The sequence below is a fragment of the Ambystoma mexicanum genome, chromosome 6p (genome assembly GCF_040938575.1).
Source record: "Ambystoma mexicanum isolate Mex_15411 chromosome 6p, UKY_AmexF1_1, whole genome shotgun sequence".
NCBI lineage: Eukaryota > Metazoa > Chordata > Amphibia > Caudata > Ambystomatidae > Ambystoma > Ambystoma mexicanum.
This window is the reverse complement of record NC_090935.1, coordinates 417,107,861-417,127,115: the sequence shown is the minus strand read 5'-3', so window position 1 is coordinate 417,127,115 and position 19,255 is coordinate 417,107,861. Positions and strand designations below refer to the sequence as shown.

Sequence of the window (19,255 nt, the reverse complement as noted above, 5' to 3'; positions counted from 1 at the left end):
AGTGCCCTGGTTAAGATATGGCAGGCCTTTGAATTCGACCTTTTGATGCTGGGTAACAAATGTTCTTAATTTAAGTAATACGCATATGTGTAATTGCTGATGTAGTTTATGTGTATTTTATCTTGATGTGTATCCTTATGAAATTAAATATTTTTGCTTTCTGCTTGTATTTTTTCGAAGTGTTTTTATCTTTCATATTTGTTATATTTTGTGAAAAGTTAATAATGAACTATAACACAACAAAAAAAATTAAAACACAAATTATTATTATAACAGCATTCAAAAGAGTTATGCAAGTTAGATTTACATTTTAACAGGCATAAACCAAGCAGCCTGTTACCACTACTTGAATAATTCATGGTCTTGGCCTAGAGTGCATGCCTTGACAAAGACGGATGACACCAGCTGTCAATCAATAGCGAGGTAGGAGAACATATCAGCAACAGTGTAGTGCACAGGCTCCTCCTCTTTCTCTTCTATGCGGATGACGCAACACTGATGGATGAACGGAAAATGCTGCACATATCTCTGCAAACACAGTAGACCGCTGTCGCCAGTATCAGGATGAGCCCATCAATGCTCATTGCAGGTTCATGGAAACCCGTGACACAAGGTGCAATCAGCTCTTTGTGGAAGAGTAGGTGCAACTTGTGCAGTCCTTCTACATCTCTTTCTTTGCCTTTTCTGCGTTATGGGAGCACATTCACAAGTACATCGTTATCAATGTAATGCTGTAGTGCTGGACAGAGGCTACAGTCTCAAGCTGATGGTCTAAGCCAATGAGGCAAAGGTAGGGGGAATTAACTATGGTGATGTGGGCTTTCTCTGTTTCAAAGTACAGAGACAGTTTGTGCTCGTCACTTCTAATTCTGCCAAAAAGAAGTGTTGGTACTCATCTTAGGCTGGTATTGCATCTTAGGTACATTTTTTCCAATGTCAAGACAGCACGTCTCAGATTCTATATACTGTTTCTGGGCATACACCCTGCATGATGTCCTCAAATTCTGGGCCTTTAGACATCTCGTAAGATTAAATGCAATCTGGCATTCTAGCCGACTGGTAGTTGGACTGTAATTGGCCTTTCATGCAAAATGTGTATCTCTCCTACTCCAAAGAAGCTACACTGGCTGCCCATCGTGGCAAGGATTCAGCTTAAATCACTGACCCTGGTCTTTAAGGCCCTTCAGAATATCAGTCCCAAATATCTGTCTAGGAAATTTCAGTGGCATTCCCGGTGACGTGCCCTTCGTTCTTCGAAAAGGTATTACACTTTGCACACCTATATCACGTGATCTAAGTATGTCCTATATAGGTATGTGTGTACAAATCAATCCATGTCTACTTTGGCTGTATTCTGTACAACATTGAGACACAGAGACATGAAATGCTGCTACATGTATAGCTAGTTTCCATTAGATTTAGTATCTAATTGCTAATTGCATTTATCTACATTACATCCATCTGGATTTACCAGGAGATGAATAGATTGTGCACTCGCTTGAGGCAGCAAGTTCTGGAACTATTTTCGTTTTATTTTTTCAAAAAGGTAGCAGGCGCCCCTCTCCAGAAAGAACATGGCATGATAACCTGTTCTGTGGTTTTTTTCCCACTATGAGAGTTCGCAGCTATCGCTTTTTGCTCACTGTACCTTTCACAGATGGGAAATATGCATTTGCATATCAGTCTTTGTCCCACCCACTTGGGCAATCCAGCACCGAAATGCACAAGAGTACCAACAGCAAACCCCATACACGTGTTTCAGCCTTGTTGGGCTTCATCAGTGAGGTGGAGTTGTGCCTCTCTGAGCACAGTGAGCAGGGAGTCCAAGTCTGGGTTCCCCCAGGTATCTCAGGGTGATCAACCCCAAGTTCCTTGCAAAATATTTTTAAAAGGGTAGCAGGCGCCTCTCTCCAGAAAGAACATGGCATGATAACCTGTTGTGTGTTTTTTTTTCCCACTTTGAGAGTTCGCAGCCATCGCTTTCTGCTTATTGTACCTTTCACAGATGGGAAATATCCATATGCATATCAGTCTTTGTACCACCCACTTGGGCAATCCAGCACCGAAATACACAAGAGTACCAACAGCAACCCTATACACGTGTTTCAGCCTTGTTGGGCCTCATCATTGAGGTGGAGCTGTGCATCTCTGAGCACAGTGAGCAGGGAGTGCACGTCTGGGCTCTCCCAGGTAATTCAGGGTGACCAACTGCAAGATCCTTGCAATTTCTTTTCAAAACCAGTTAAATTCTGAATAGGATCACTCATTAGCAGACCATTTTATCCACATCCATTCAACTTGCGGTAGGGGATACGTTTCTTATAGGTAGACATTACAATCATAGTCCTATCACCTAAGATGAAGAGCTCATACCAGAACTAGAATATCCTGTTTCTGATTGGGTAATCTACCCACATAATATGAGACCATTAGCGTCTAAATTTCACTCATAGAAAATCTGAAGAATTTTATATTTTGTCTCATTTTAAAATTACACATAAATTGTTCTATGCAAATTGATGACCCTTAAAGGTCTGTAATCCCAGACGTTACAGCACATGAGACCTTTACCATAGCAATAGTTGTTTACATCATATACGTTATTAGCATTACACGTCAGTGTTGTGATGCACGATGACATCATCCACCCGCGACATGACGCTATTTTAAGAGGTGGCCATTTTGTGGCAAACTTGAACCTCGTTATCAGGAAGAACAGAAGCGCTTTACAAAGAATCTTTTATGCAGGGGAAAATGGTTGATTACACACCAGAATGTGATTATATAACCCTGTTTTCAAGTAAACTCGGAAACAGGGGAATTTACCCTTAGTCTTTATTCTTTGTTCCACAAACTGTTGAAAAACGCATACTAAGTGGACCAACATATTTGAAAATTTCCTCAGGGAGCTTAATATACTTACCCACATTATGTGAGTGCAAAAATCGGTTAATGTATCTATTGGCACACAGCGTACTGATACAGAAAAGTGAATTAGGTCTCTTTAATTTCACAGAAAAACACAGGACACTTTTGGGACACGTGGGATTAGGAAGTGAGTAGATTCAGTGAATATGGTGAGGAACTATACCTCGAAGTTAATAGTTGGCACTCTGTAAATCAGTCCTCAAATGAATCTAGTTTGAACTAAAAACAGGGTTTGAATGGAAATGAGTTATAATTGATTTGCACAAAAAAGGGGGTGTAATTTAGCATGTGGATGTTTCTGACAAAATGCAAATACACTTGCAAATTACATAGAATTGATTTATTTATCCCTGGGGGACAAGGACAATTGATCACTTTGTCATTTTGTCATGTGGTGCATATCGTGACCTGATGGAAGAAATGTTGTTAGGATTTGGAAGAAATTGATGAGGAGGATTAAATGACTTGTATAAGATGAATTGTATTCAATGACTTTGATGATCTTAGACAGATCATAAATATGATAAACTTCCATATATGCATTTGCTTAAATGTTTGGCTCTGATATAAGGTCAGTGACAGTGTGCAGGGGACGGAGTTCCCTATTTGGGAACTTGTTTTATATTTGTGTGCCATTTGTTCTTCGCATGCGCTTCTTCTGTCCGAGCATCACTTCAGGCAGTCAAAATCAATGGGAAGATCTTTCCATCTGATGTCCACCAAATTTTGGAATGCTCTTCCTCGTGAACTTCAGTGTCTAAACAACCTTCTAATTTTCAGAAAATGACTAAAAACGTTCTTATTTAGGCCACAATGTCTCCCCCACTCTCCCTGAGAAATTGTTATACTATACTTTGAGTCAGCGCTTAGATGCCTCTGCCGTGAGCGCTCTACACATTGTCACTGCTCCTACTTCCTGGGGTCTTTGGAGCAAGTGGACCTCCGCCCCAATAGAGGTGCCGGCACATTCTCTGCCAGACGCCGACTAGTGGTCTAGGCTTTTCCATCATGACCGCCGCCATATCCCATTCCCACTGCCGGTGCTCATCGCGTTGCACCTGTTTCTCTTTGGGCCAGACGGTGTGAGTTTTCCCTCTGAGCTGTTCGCTCTGCTTTGCCTTCTTCTTTGCTATTCCCCCACACCCCTGCTCGCTGCTTCTTCTGTGCGCTCTCTTGGAGTTCGCTTTGGCTTCCCTTTCTCTTACCTTTGCAATGAGAGCTACTTGCTTTCTGCATTGTTCTCAACCTAACTCTCCCTTTGCCCAGAGTTTCTCCTCTAGCTCTCCCCCTTCCCAATTAGATACTGTGATAGCTTATCATTATTAATCTGCTCTGTTCTACGGAGACCTCTCCTCTGGTCATTTGACAGTGGAAGCCTGTTTACCAACTACTATCATCGCTCCATCTCACAGACGTTTTTTGAGATATTTGAGCTTTTTTCCCATAACCGGCTGTTCCGGGGAGAGGTTCTGTGTCTTGGCACCTATGGGTCTGGCATAGTGGATTGCCTCTGTGGCAGACCATATCTCCACAAGGAGAGAAGAACCTCAAAGAAGAAGAAGAACCAAAGGACATCTCAGCGAGACCCCCCCATCTCCTTCAGCGATCAAAGTCTCAGGTGAGGAGGAGGAAGGGAGTCTTGACACAAAAACATATAGCACATAGTAGATGCAAGGCTTTTAAAAGCTAGGATATGTGAAAAGGTGTAGCTCTGAGTCCCCAAAATAAATCCATATAGCAGTTAATATATATTAAATTTGATATAAAAACTAAGAGGACCATCATTTTATACTCACTTAAAAATGCGATGTGTATCTTACAAAGTTAAAGGTTATGACAGTTCAAGTGCTGCCTTGGCCAAATATCAGGCTCTATTCAATGTGACTGGAATAAACAGCGTAACTAGGTGTGTAAAGACACCGTCTATTCACATGACTTGCTTAGTCATTTTGTGTGAAATGGACAGCTCGGTTGTCAGACATTCAAAAACAAACAACTGTTGATAAAGAATGTGTTTGCATGCTAAGGAGGCAGTGAAGGGGAATATTACATAACTCACACCCTTCTTGATTTTGGCTCGTAAATTACAGTAAACTGCTGAGCCTGCTGAAATAGGTCATAGCTCAGTGGATGTAAAGGAAGTGAGATGTTTCAACGAGGATTGAAAGAAAAACGGAAGTAAAAAATGCAAGGGTATGGGAAAATAGTATATTCCAAACTCTTGTATTTATGAGGGGAAGAAAGGGGGAACAATCAGAGCTTTGAAAAATGGGATTCATTAGATTGCAGTCTCGTGATCCAGGGAAAAGACCGTAGTCACTTGACCTCGTATTCCAGGAAGTGCATTGGTACTGGGAGATGGAGACACTCATTGGCATGCATCTTTGTGATATTTGGCAATGTCACTTGACCTCGTATTCCAGGAAGTGCATTGGTACTGGGAGATGGAGACACTCATTGGCATGCATCTTTGTGATATTTGGCAATGTATATGTTCTGAGCTTTTGTGTTTCCTCACAAGGATAGAAAAGCAATTAGCAACGGCAAATGAAAGGATTCATTTTGGTATCGCCTTTTGATCATGTTCAAGCAGTATATTGTGAGATCTTGTTTTTCGTGGTTGAGAAATGAAAGAAATTACCAGATGGAGATGGCGGGATTAATACATTGCAGCTTGTGGTCGTTAACAGTCTATTTTGTGCTCTTAGGTTCCAACCATGGGGAAGAAAACCATTTTTTGAAAGCAAATTCTAGGCTTGGAGACATGTGAATTACATTCATGTTCTTCTGAGCATAGGCATCAGTTACTCTTTTGTAGCCGACATCAGTCAAAATGTTGATTATGTTACTATGTAACAATCCATACTTTCTCACAAAATAGTACATTTTTAATAAAAAAGGCACTAGATGCCATAAAGTTAAAAACAGATCAATGAAGCCAATTAGTTCACCTCAAAATGGCTTCTTTCTTTTATTCCAGGGCAAAAATCCAGCTACATCACTCTTTGTTCACCTGTCTCACCATAGACGGCTCATAATGTGCATTCGGCTTTCCAATAAATCCACATGTGCATCCATGGTGTAATTGCTTCCATGCACTTTTACGAAGTTACGGGCGGTTGGGAATGAGGTGTGCAGCACATTTGCCAAACAGCTTGCAAAATGTCTTGTCAGATTAGTTACATTATACTGACAAAGTGCTTTAAAAGTAAATTAATTAGTATATATAGCGCTAGTTCTTAAGAATCTAGAAGTTAGGACGACCATGTCAATTCTCACAACAGGGCCCATCATCTCAACTATCAAGCGGTCTGGCCTTTCCAAATATGGATGCTAATACTTGTATTGTCATGCGGGGGATTTACAAAAAATCGTAACCTCTACATTTACAAAGTGTCCTTTTTTACACTGATATATATTTGTCCTATTGAATTCCACTCCATACAACAGTGCAGGATATGCTGCAGCTGATTATTCTGGGTAATAAGAAGATACAGTGGTTGCAATGTTTTATGGAATCTCTACACATGTTTCAAATTTGAGAGGACCAACTGCCCTACATTCTGTGTTATTTTTAAAAGTGTGGTATTTGTTTAAATGCTGAACTTGTATGGACACGATTCACATAGAATTGTTTCGGTGCAAATGCATTTAATATAAAAGGAGGAATTGCCATCTGGAAAGGATGCAGAGCTGTGGCTTTTTTGATTTTTATTAATAAATAAAATGCTGCAGGTTCCTCCTCTAGTTCCTCTGCGTGTGCTCTATTTGCATCTGGGCAACGGAGCAAGAAATATATGTTGGTTTGTTTTGTACCAGGCCTGTGTTCCAACGTAAATGAAAACGGCTGTACACCCAGAAACCACCTTAAGACTCAGAGGTTTGTATCTTTATTTTATGCCATCCAGATTTACGGTGCGTGGTCCGCAACTAGTTTGAACCTCCTGACAGTAAGATAGTATCAGAAGACTATTGGTTTGTTCATTTCTCAGGTTTGTAACTTTCGGATGATATAAACGATTGAGTTCTCCTCCCCATTCTCAACGTGGGATACTACTGCACCTAATCCAAGGGTGGAGGAATCTGTTTGCAGGATGAATTCTTTTAAATAATTCGGCATGATGCAAATGGAACTTTTGCATGAGGGCTCCTTCAGGTGAACAAAGTCTCTCTGTGCTTGGCCATCCCAGTTAATGATGTTAGGATGGGTTTTTGTCATATGTCCATCAGGTGGATGGCTATCTCCAACAAATGGGGTATGAATCGCCAAGAATAGACTACCAGACCCATAAAGGCTTCAACATCCTTCATCGTGATGGGTCGTTACACCGACTGCACAGCTTCTACCTTGATGCCCCGGGAAAGCACCTTTGCATTTCCTACTTGGAAACCCAAGGATGTTACCATGGACCAGGCCAGATAACATTTGGTGGGTTTGGCTGTTAGGTTAGCCTTCCTGAGTTGCGTGCAAATGGCTGTCAGATATTAGAGATGCTCCTGCCAATTGGTACTATAGACAACAATATCATCTAAATGCGCTCCTTCAAACTGTTGGCAGGGACCAGGACCTGTTCCATTAATCACTGGAATGTGTCACCCCAAATAGTCCAAAAGGAAATACTGTGAATTTATATAATCCTTTGGGGGTGGAGAAGCCCAAATAGGGCTGGAAATCATCATAGAGTGGGGTCTGCCGATACCCTTTGGTATGGTCCAGTGTGGAAAAAGATTTAGCAGGGCTCAGTCTGTCTACCAGCTCAGCGAACCGAGGCATCGGGTATGCATCGATTCAGATTAGCGGATCATTGCCTCAACTGTTGGTGCCCTCCCATTCTTGCCTGAGAGTGTCCTGCACATGCCTGAGATAACGTCCGTACAGTAGCTCAAACAGGAAGAATCCAGTAGAACATGTGGGGTCTTCCAGATGGTGAAAAGGGCTGAGGGTACCAACTCGTCCCAGTTTCTCCCATCTTCTGCGACTAGTTTTCAGAGCAGCTGTTTCAGTGTCTTCTTGAGCCTTTCCACCAGACCATCTGTCTGATATTAAACTTTACAAAAACCGAGGCATGTAAATCTGTATCTTCATTAGTTCTTTAATTTTCCCAAGAGCCGGGAAATGAAGCTGCTCTCTTGATCTGTCAGTATCTCTGATGGGAAGCCTACCCAGATGAAGAAGGTCACCAGGACCTTTGAATGTCCTTAGTGGTATTGCTCGCATAGGGAAGGCCTCTGGATATCGACTCACGTAGTTAACAATAACTAGGATATACGTATTCCCAAACTTTGAAGGTCCCAGGGGTCTGGCTACATCCATGGAGACACAGTGAAAAGGTATTTTGATTATGGGTAGAGGTTGTAGAGGGGCATGGGGTACGTAATCTGCAGAGGTTTTCTGGCAGATGGGACAGCAGGCAAAGAATTGCTTTATTTTAGCCTATACTCCAGGCCAATAGAATTGGTTCAATAGTGTCTTCTGTGTTTTGTCAAGGCCCAAATATCTGTGGAATGGCAGACAGAGGCCTGCTGATTTCTCTGTGACGTCTGCACAGCCACAGATATGATATGAGGTGCCCTCTCAGCACTGACATGATCCCATCTGAGAGAAGTTACCTTTCCTCTTTCAAGACCACTGAACTACAAGTAGTGGATTTAGGTGGGTATGGTGTGCCTCTCTTATATTGTCTTGTCAGTGCCTAGGCAAGACTGGACAGAGTGCACAGTCTCCATTTTTAAATCCACATGTGGATTGTAAAAATTATCTGACAAGCTATCAGGTATTCAAGTCACATCTAAGTGAGTAGCAAGTGTGTCAGGAGTCAGGTTTGGTAGGAAACTCATGAGGCTTGGGTGAACAGCTAACTCCTGGCTGTGCCCTGCCCTGCCCCAGAATTCTTGGGCTCCTTGTCTTTGAATTGGTCGAGGCTGTCACCTTGCACCTGTTCCTGGTTTTTGGAAGAGACCAGGGCTTTCGCTCTGCGCTTGTTCCACTTTGTGGAGTGACGCAGGACCTCCACCCTCTGCCGGGTCCTCTAGTCTGCCTCCACAGACATGACAGACATGACAGAGTGGGACAGTACCCGGGAAAACTCAGCCTGACCTGGGACTCCAGCTGAAGACAACTCTTTCAGTTCTGGCAGGCCCTTAAGGTCTGAAACGTTCCTGTTCGCCAAGTTTTTCTTTTATGCCAGTAGGTAACCCTGAAATCACTGAATCTGGTACTAACTCCATAATCACCTCAGAGGTCACTGAGCCCTCTATCGCATGAGTAGGCAAATCAGGGGTCTTCCGGCCGGGACTGGAAGTTACCAGTGAGACCGGTCTCTTACACTCTCCAGCTGAGGAGCACTCAGGGCCTCGGCCCTCCATTGCTTTATCCTGTGCTTTTTTAAATTTTTATTGTTAATTTATAATGCGCTTAATACCAGCGAGTGGTTTCTAAGCGCGGGATTCAGGATTCGAACCTGTATTGCACATGTTGTCTTTCTTCCAAGACAAACGTGTTGCTCCTGACCTATCCTTCCTCGCGCTCTGACTGCCTTGACTATGTCTGGATCCGGGAGGTCATTACCCAATTCTGCAGGGAGGCATTACCCTTTCAACTAAGATCTACCTTTACCAAAGGACAGTATGACAGACCATCAAACTCTCTTACCAGCAAGTTTAATCCTTGGATGTACTACTCTGCCTTCACCTGTTGATGCCTGACAGCTGTGATACGCGCAGCACAATCACGCAAAGCAGGAGACTTTTCCCCATGTGTAGACACACTGCCCAGAAATATCTGAGTATTGGCGGGAACTAGAGCCCCCTGAAAGGACCCGGTAGTATTCCCACTCAGAATTAGAGAACTTTCAGCCACTCCCTGGCCTAGTGGGAGCTAATTTGCTAAAATGCCCACGCTGACAATGAGCTCTGCTTCCTGTAGTCCAACAGTCACAATGTCCTGCTTGGTTCTTCCCTTGCAGACCAGATCTCCCTTTCTATGTGTCATTTCCCACACAGAAAATAACCTCTTAGTGTAGAGGGTCAGGTGTCTCGGTGTTAACCATGCCGTCACTTTTCTTTTCTGTGGGGGATGACCATCCATGGGATCTAGGATTTTCCTTCATGTTTTGTGGGCCCTTTCTTTGGGAAAGGGGATTAGAAACTCTGTCCTTTCCCTCCCCCTGTTTGTTATTATCATTACTTTGTCATCTGGTTTGGATGTTGTTGTTAAAGCCTTTTTCTGGGTGCGAGCACTCTCATACCCGTCAGCTGCATTTGCAAGCTCACTAGGGTCTGTGATAGTCTTGTCCACTAAATAAATATGCCCTGATGAGAGTTGCGCAGTTGACCCTATCCAATCTCCTTTCTTCCTTCCCCTCCTTGGGCATGTATGTGTGATAAAACACTTAAAAGCAGGTCTTAGCCCACCTACTTTCTCTGCGCAGACTTGCCACCCAGGAGATCTGGCTGTGCTGGGGAAAATGTGTTGATGTTCGTTTTTGGGGTCCTACTGGTAGGGACCCCTCTGGGACTTTAGAGGAGCCTTCCCCTTTTAAGTACATGGCGGTCTAGTGGCTTGTCCTTTATTGCAGGACCACAGGCAGGGTTTTCCGGTCTCATTTGTGGTGCAATTGCTCTGTACTTTGCTGTGACTGCAGTCAGTGTCTATGTCTCTCACTGACTGCTCCGCAGGTATCTTCGGTTCCCTCCGGCACTGGAACTTCTTTAGGACAGGTAACTGTTGCTGTATTTTTCGGCTTCTCTTTTTCTCACCACTCAGTTGTTATTCTGGGGTTTGCCGGTTTCTCTTCTTCTTCTTTCTCTTTGGGGTCAGCATCTGGAATGGCAAAAGAACACTGGCCAGTATATGCATTCAGAGGCAAGGCTGGAGAAATGACTCTGCACACATACATATTGGCACACATGGGGCAGGAACATCTCTGCTGCCACCATCCACCTCAGGGGTAGGAATGGCTCTGGCTTTAATCCTTGTAGGCCTGACACCCCCGGCTGAGATGGGTCCCCACACACCCTTTAAAAAAAACAGTTATTGGCCTTTTCACATTACATAACAACAGTGGCCCATCCACATGTAAAACTTACAGTAAATGAGTTTGTATTAAAAACAATGGAAGCACAGTGGAAGAGTAAACATACCAGGCCAGAGGGGCCATTTTCTGAGTTCAACACTGAGGTTACCCCAGATTTATATTCTCCAACGTCCTGTTCAAGGTAGATTCTAAAGATTGCACATCCCTTTTAACTTACAAGAGAAAACGTTATGAAAACACTGGGACTAACACTGCCCAATGCTGTCATTCACTACTGAAAGACCAGATGTTGCTAATGATCGACAATGCAAGATTTCGAGAATATTTCACATTGGTCAGTTATAAGATCAGATCCTGTTCTAGTGTCATTCCCGACACACCTGACCCTTTAATCTCTTTTCATAAACCCTGTGGAAAGGGCTATTTGGCTTCTCTGAGCATCTTTTTGATTAAAACAGATTCACACAATGGTTGCGTGTGTGGTTAATGTCAAGAGCAAGCGGCTTCCACAAGTGTGGTAGCTGGTCTGTTAGTAAATTTTCAAATCAACCGAGAAGATTGTGTAGTTACAAACACTCCAGGGAATATATAATGAAGGGCATGGTTAACTAGTTGTCCGGATATGTGGTCTATATGTTTGTATGTGATTGCAGATTGGACTATGTCGGCACCACTATTAAAATGTTAAATTGCATACACAAGAACACATAACTGCAACCCCTTTAAAGTGGATTTGAGAGTTATTTTTATGGAGCCCAGTGATTTATGCATGATCTTTGAAAAATCTTGGTAGTATACCTTTATTTTAGTTAAGCTGTACCGCCATTCCTTCCCCCTTTTTCATAAGCTCTACTGGGTTGTTGAAAATAATTATCTATGTTCTCAATGAAAAAAACTTTGTTAAGGGGACGTTATGGTTAAGTTGCACTAATAGAAACCTATGAAATTCAATGAAAAAACGTTATTAAAGGGATGTTGTGGTTACAAGTAAAACCAAAAAACCTCCGAAATTCGCCAGTTATGGTAAGCCAAGCAACCCTAACCCACACCACCACCATGCACTGCAAAGACTAACACCCAGGACATAAAAGATAACATCACAAATGTCATTGATGACATCACATGTCTGGGCCACTTTTTTTGTTCACTGACATATCTAGGCCAGGTAGTTTTGTTCACTGACAGTTAGAATATTAAAATTCAAAAGGTGCTATATATCTAGACGTTAATCTTGTTGTATGTTCTTAAAGTACTTTCCATAGGGTTTCGTCTCGGCTCATGGTGCACATACTTGGGGCAATAGGCAGGCCTCAAACACACAATTCATTTGTATATATGAAGATAAACTTTAATGCTATTAACATTTTCTGATGATGCTGTTTGTTTCTTCCTTACTTTAGTTTCCCTGTATGTGCCTCTGATTTGTATGCATTGTGGATCTTCATATGTATTGTTTGTACTAGCACAAGTGTGTAGTAAGTCTTGAATTGTTAGCTAGTTATTACATGTTTAACATTACACAAAACTCTGATCTGGTAGCATTCATTATTATACTATCCAAAATTACAATATTATAAATATTGTACTTCTATGGTGCATGCTGCAGCCATTGCCTATGTTTATGTATGATTAGGTTCCTGTATTAACAACACTCCAATATAATGGGCCTCATTACGAGTATGGAGGCAGCCATGCCCTTAGTTAAGGGCATGGCTGCCTCCATACCGGGTTCCAGGTCCGGGTCCCGCGAACGGGGACTTGCCTGGCCATTCCGACCTTGGAGGGCCTGGTAAATCCCTTTAGAGGGACCCAGACCCGGTACTTCCCCATTCCCATTTCAGCCCCCATAGGGCTCAATGGGAATGGGGAGGGTGCTAACAATGGGCCTGTTGATAACGGGCCCGTTGTTAGCACCCTCTACTGCTAGCGGATCCCGCTAAGGATGTCTGGTCAGACCAGACGTCCTTAGCGGGACCCGCTGCAGACCTCGGAATCGGGCGGCCCGGAATGAACGGGGCCGGACCCTTACCGGCCCCGTTCATTCCGTGGCCACTTGCCTCGTAATGAGGCACAATGTTTTGTTTAGATGAGTACATTCTTTAATAGATTAAGTAGTTCATGATAAGTCTCCCGATCACCCCTGACATCTCATTATCAACATTATAAACACAACCCCTTGTAGGGACTTTTCTTGATGTCATCAATGACATTTGTGATGTCATCTTTGATGTCGTGGGTGTTAGTCTTAGCAGTGCACGGTGGTGGCGCCAGTTATGGTTGCTTAGTTTACCATAACTGGTGAATTTCTGAAGTTTTTCGGTGTTACTTGTAACCATACCGTCCCTTTAACAAAGTATTTTTATTGAATTTCATAGGTTTTTATTAGTGCAACTTAACCATAACGTCGCTTTAACAAAGTTTTTTCATTGAATTTTATAGGTTTTTATTGGTGCAACTTAACCATAACCTGCCCATGTTTTATTTTTTTACAAGTGTCAAGACACAATGCGACATTATTCTGCCTTCATGGTGCAAAGATTACCTTAACTGCACTATGGCTGCTCCCTTGAGGAAGGGTTGGTGCCCAATACATGTGGTGTCTTTGTAATTTGGCTCAGCCAATTAATTATGGCGGTTGGAGGAATATGGGCATTATGGATCTTTTCACACTGAGATTTTGCTCCAGTGGACTTCAAGCACTAGATGAATTTTGCAGTTTAGTTTCCTAAATGTGCACAGGCACTTATTACTTTCTTGATTTAGTGCAATATTATGCATTTTTGCACTTTAAAAGACTCAGGCTGTTTTCTCAGATCAGCCCATCATCTTCAGAAGGATTCTAGGCCCTGCATGAAATCCGGGATCCTGGGTTGGAAACATGGATCCGGCTGCTAAAACATATATTTCGAAGTAGAAAAACAAATATGTTTCAACCCTCTGGACAATCCCCTCACCCACACTGGAGTGAAAACATCCTATCTGCCTGAACTCCTTTTACCAGTGCACATTTCCCTCCCATGGACGTCATTTGGGAGGTTACCAGGGGTAGCAGATGCTAGACCTAAATTGCTAGTTTGCTTGAGGTTGATGGCGTTGGAGAATGCTGGAGACGTAAGTTGCTGGAAGGTGGCACTGTGTCAACATGAAGTGTAGGAGCAAGGCATTGTAGGTATAAGGTGTTGGAGGGCGGGAGTGGGTGCCAGACATTTAAAACTGTTGACAGTGGGATCTTAGTGACTCACAGTGGATGGCAGGGTGCCTGTGATGAAAATGGTTGGGGGATGTTCAGGCTCTCAGTGACTGGCGCAAGTGGGTTGCTGTGCAATGGTTCAAAGTGCACTATTGACAAGAAAATCCCAGCACATATTGTCCAAGTGTAAATCATAAAGTGATACAGCCTCTGATTGTCTTCTGGGTGGACTTTTGTTGGTCGGTTGCTGTTTAAAGTCTGTGCCAAGACGATAGGCAGCCAATGGATGTCTGCACTTTGGGGTTTAGGCCTCTTCGAGATGCTCTGTCTGTTTACAGGTTAGCCCGCGGATTGTACAATAGTCCAGGTTGTTGTGTTGGACGTCTGCTTACATTGACAGTAATTTGGTAATATGGGCCTATACACACTGATATTAATACTGCATATGGTGATCCATTCGGTTATGAAATGCATATCATACTAGCAGAAGTACCCGTTCTCCGAATGGGTCCTGTAGACAGACATGAAAACACAGATCCTGGAGGTCGTGTTCTGATTTGCTTATCGCTTGATGTGCTTTGCACCCTGAAGTAAACTGCACTGAGAGTGGGTATGTGTGGCTGGCACACATACCCCAGAGCATACGTTGGGGGGAGGTGAGAGTTGGTGTGCTGCTGCACACTGGGACCTTCTGTGCTCCCTCCCCATCTGTCACCTCACCCTGATGTGGTGCAGTTCGTTGTGGTGTAAATATTTTGGAAACCGTGCATCCTAGGGCCTGAACCTCGGGTTTTGTTCCTCGTGTCGGAACCGGTCTTTCCATGACCACATTGATGTTTCGCCGATTTCAGTCAACCATCTCATGTGTAAAGGTGCTGAAATCCTGGGAAAGGGGTGGAGTTTCCAGATGTCATGTAGCCAATAATGTCCAAAGGGTTCTAACAGGTGACTGTGGAAAATGTGGTGCAGATTGGTGAAACGGTGTGGAATTGTATAGGGAACATATGCAAAGCCACAAACCCACATTTTCACTTTCATATATATATAGATTCCAGTAATATTGTAACCATATTTTTTTAGTGTACTGAGGAACAATGCTAAGTGATGCCACTTCCTGTTTTGTCAAGGAGTGAAAGGGCGTGTGCATCACTTCCCGTGATGTCATATTGGATGGGGTCAAATTATATCACTTCCTGTGATGTCATCAGAGGTCAATGGTCGTGTGATGTCACTTACGCTACCCCTGACATTTTGGTGAAATGACGTCCCTGTTCCCTCCTGCCTGCTTTCTGAGCCTTTTTTTCAAAATTAAAATTCATTTTTGACATAAATGTCTTAACCTTTCAGTAACCAACAGGTAAACAATCTCATTTGCAGTGTAATGTGAATTTTCCATTTCTACAATGACTGCCGGAATTATTTAAAGTCACTAGGATGAAAAGAAAAGGCGAATTTAGGAATCGATGCACTAACAAATTAATGGTGCATGCCGAACAAGCTGTGAAATAGTTTATCAGTTAATATTGGTACCAAACTTTTAATGGGGGAAATGGGCAATTCCAAGATGACAGACAGGCGTAGGCATGCGTTTTGGGGAGTTAGATATGTTGTTCTCCATATTTCCTAGCAAATAGAAAATAAATGTCTACCAAGACAACTTGTATTCCCCGGGGAGGGGGGGGTTTGGGGGCTGCACAGTGCCAAAGTGAACATGTTTAGAGCAAAGGACTGCGATTTTGCTTCAGGGTTGTCAAAGCCCAGGTGTCACGGGCTGCAAACATGTAGGGTTTTCAGGATCTGCCTCAATAACATTCATTTAGAATAATTGTATGTAAATGTATGTAATGAATATTAATAAGTGATATCCCAAAAACCTGACATAGCTGCAGCAGTCGGAGCATCAAGTTGTACTCCAAAACTTTAACCACGTGTGTTAAATGGAGGTGACGTGAAAATATACAACTTTTCATTTAAAAAAAAGCAGAGGACCCGGATGAGGAATAGAGCTCTCAATCATATCCATGTCAGACGGGTATAGCTGTGTGTGTGTTTTTTGCATTCTTTGACATAGCACTACTGAATAGTATAATGAAAAAAAAAGCAAACATCAAATTGCCAGAGTGCAAAGAAAACAATCAAAACTGGATTGGCTACAAATGCCTGGCATGAAATGAGTGGCGTGGCCTATGAACCCGCGCAATGACTCTCAGCTCCTGCCACATTCTCCTACATCACCCAGAGACCTTTCCTCTAATGAGCAACTCCAATAGGCCCATTAGATTGGATCACTGCTCCTGCCACATGACATCCACTCACGCATCAAAGAAAACCATCAAATGCTTTTATGGTAAAAATGACTCGGGTGATTCCAAAAAAATCACAAAATCAGTGGCTACATTTTTTAAAGGAAACTGACAAGAATGAAAAACAGAACAAGACCCAAACATGAAATATTCTGCAGCAGGAGAACCATCAAGACACATACTCATCTGGGAAGACATTCCATTTTCTAAGAGGGGAGAGCAGGAGGGTGTGAGAGCAAACCGCATGGAGACATTGCTGCCAATGGAGGAAATGCACCTGTTAACAACCATATTGATAGTAGTAGACGATAGTAGTAACCCACCACCACAACCAAATCTGTTTACCACCTTAGAGTAGATATAAAACTGATAGTCGCGTGTATCTGTTGTTAAAATACACTGCCTACAAAAAAGGTGTATTCCCTACATTTCACAACACATTCAGAACACATGCATATATTGATTGATTCCAAACACAGTGCTTGCAGCACTTCTAAAAATACAAATATAGTAACAATGAATTGAACAGTCACTAAAAAGTTTTCTGCCTACCCGCCACCCTCCAATAAACTATTATGTAACTTTACATTGCAGCTCCCTTTGAATACATGTGGCTGCATTTTGAGTTTGGTGGTATGGTAAAAAAAAAGAGCCGGACATTCTGCAGGTTCACTGCCGAATTGCCGCCAAACTCCTAATGAGGCCCCTGGACTATTTGCCACCATTACATATGCTCATTGAAATTTGTATCTCACAAAATATTGGATATTCGCCAGGTATAACTTCCCCCCATTGTGGTTCTAACACAATAACAATATAGCATTTCAAAGTGCGTTTCCTGAATTACATTTTCAGTTATTAGCCCCGAGATCAAAATCGTCCAGGGCCACCATTAATCCATAGCAGGTGAGGCTCTTCTTCACGTGCACTGGAGCCCACAGTTCACCTTGTGGCGTGCCATCTACATATATGTGGGTCTCTCCATTGCTCTCTCGTTTCCATCAGCGTTGTGCAGAATTACATCATTGCCACCCTCCCCAGGGGCAGTGCACGCTAATATTCCTTCATAAAACTACTTCTGGCCTTAAAGCCTGAAAACTTTGTGAAATACCCTCCCAGTGCTCCCACTTTAAGGAAATAGTATAATCTTAATAAGTTACATTTTCCCAACTACCCCTGTGTTATATCTTAGTCCCTGCACCTGTTGGTACGTTTGTTGAGTGGTTTCACCATTTCTGATAACTTATCTGTGGATAGAATATCTGTGGGGTGAGGGGGGAGGGGGGAGACTATAAAACCTGGGTTTCTGCACTTACACGACGCAATGAAACGCCAGGCAGCTGCAGCTGCGTTTCTCCCTGCACTGTGGCCTGTTCTCTGAATGGCCCCGAGTGCGTCACACGGGGGCCGTGAGAAGCCCGCGGCAAGTGAATGGAACGAGGGATTTGCGCCTTCACCTCGGGCTGTGTTCAGGCAGCAGTCGCCGGCCAGAAACCGCCCCGTGGCGGCGGCTGGGATGAGTGAACCTAAACCCCGCGAGGCTGGGGGTTACCCTCAGTGCTTCCTCTCTTGCCTCACCGCTTGGGGATCTCCGGGGGGTCCCTGGCGCGCAGCGCTTGCTGCCTTCATGCACATGGACGGTGACGGCTGTGGCATTCACTCAGCGCGCTGGACATAGTCGACCACGGTTGTTAAGGCGAGCGTGGAGCGGCTGGGACTCCTCCACTCTGACCTTACCTCTCCCTTGTGCTGCTTCACAAGGCTTGGGGTCGTGGGCGTCCCTTTGCTAGAGCCGGCAGCAGGCACGCTTCCCCGGACCCCAGGGCTCACCCATGCAGCAGTGGCAGCATCGCTCGTTTGCTTTCCGGAGATTGGTGCTGCATGCCACCGGCCGCGGGGCAATGTTAAGCCAAACAAAAATAATCACCCTTGAGGCAGGCGTGGGCGAGGCATTCTGGACCGGGGGAGCTGGGGTGGGAGACAGGCGAAGCACCCCGAGATGCAGCGAGCTGCATTCTCTTTGGGCAAATCAGCTTCGAGGGCGTGAGCCTGGAGGTTGGCTGGAGTCTGCCACTTGAAGGGTTTGCTTGTTTCTATAGCAGCAGGGAGGGGAAATTACCCTTTCAGGATGAGACACAGGGGCGACGAACAAAAAGAAAACTGCTCCCCGCAGAAAGCCGAAGCCCAGGATTATGCAATGCGCTGGCCAGCCTCTCTTTCTGTATATGCAAAACGTTTGATCAGAGAGAGACTTGAACGAGTGATGTGCAAATGTGGCAATTTCACGAAACTCGCAGTAAACAACTACAGGACATCCATACCCGTAGCCAGCACGCAGAAGCAACATGAGTGTGTTGTTGCTACACATAACCGCATAGGCAAGTTATGCGTTAAAAATGACATCAATTGATTTCCTTTTGGGTGCCTACCCGTCTCCCCACCCCCTCTCTTCAATGGTCTGACAGTATGCTTTACAAAAAATAAATAAGATATGCATATTAAATCAAGGTCTTTTTTTGTTCGTGTCAATGTACACATTTTTTAAATGTAAGAAGTCTTGAATAGCTCCCGCTCTGCCACTATTGGTGGCCTCGCTGTGCAGGGCTCTGTGAGACAATAAGTGTTGTGGGGTTCATTAGTGGGACAGTTCGAGAGGCAGATACGACGCCTGTTTTTTTTTGTTTTTTTGTTTTTTACATTTATAGAGCGCACAAAGCAGCCCTTAGGCATCGCAGCGCTGTTACAAGGAAGCTTACTCAGATGCAGAGGCATGACAAGAAGCCAGTCCGAGGTTCCTG

The 19,255-nt window shown here is 43.6% G+C and overlaps 1 protein-coding gene across 2 annotated transcripts in view; it reads right to left on the bottom strand.

Moving 5' to 3' along the window:
* NIM1K (NIM1 serine/threonine protein kinase) overlaps nucleotides 1-18,570 on the bottom strand; it is a 413,346-nt gene extending 394,776 nt beyond the window's left edge. The window contains exon 1 of one of the 2 annotated variants that reach the window (XM_069627225.1): nucleotides 18,385-18,570. The gene's annotated coding sequence lies outside the window, so the exon portion shown is untranslated. The other variant, XM_069627224.1, reaches the window with a different exon arrangement.
* Between the last annotated feature and the right edge of the window lie 685 nt (nucleotides 18,571-19,255).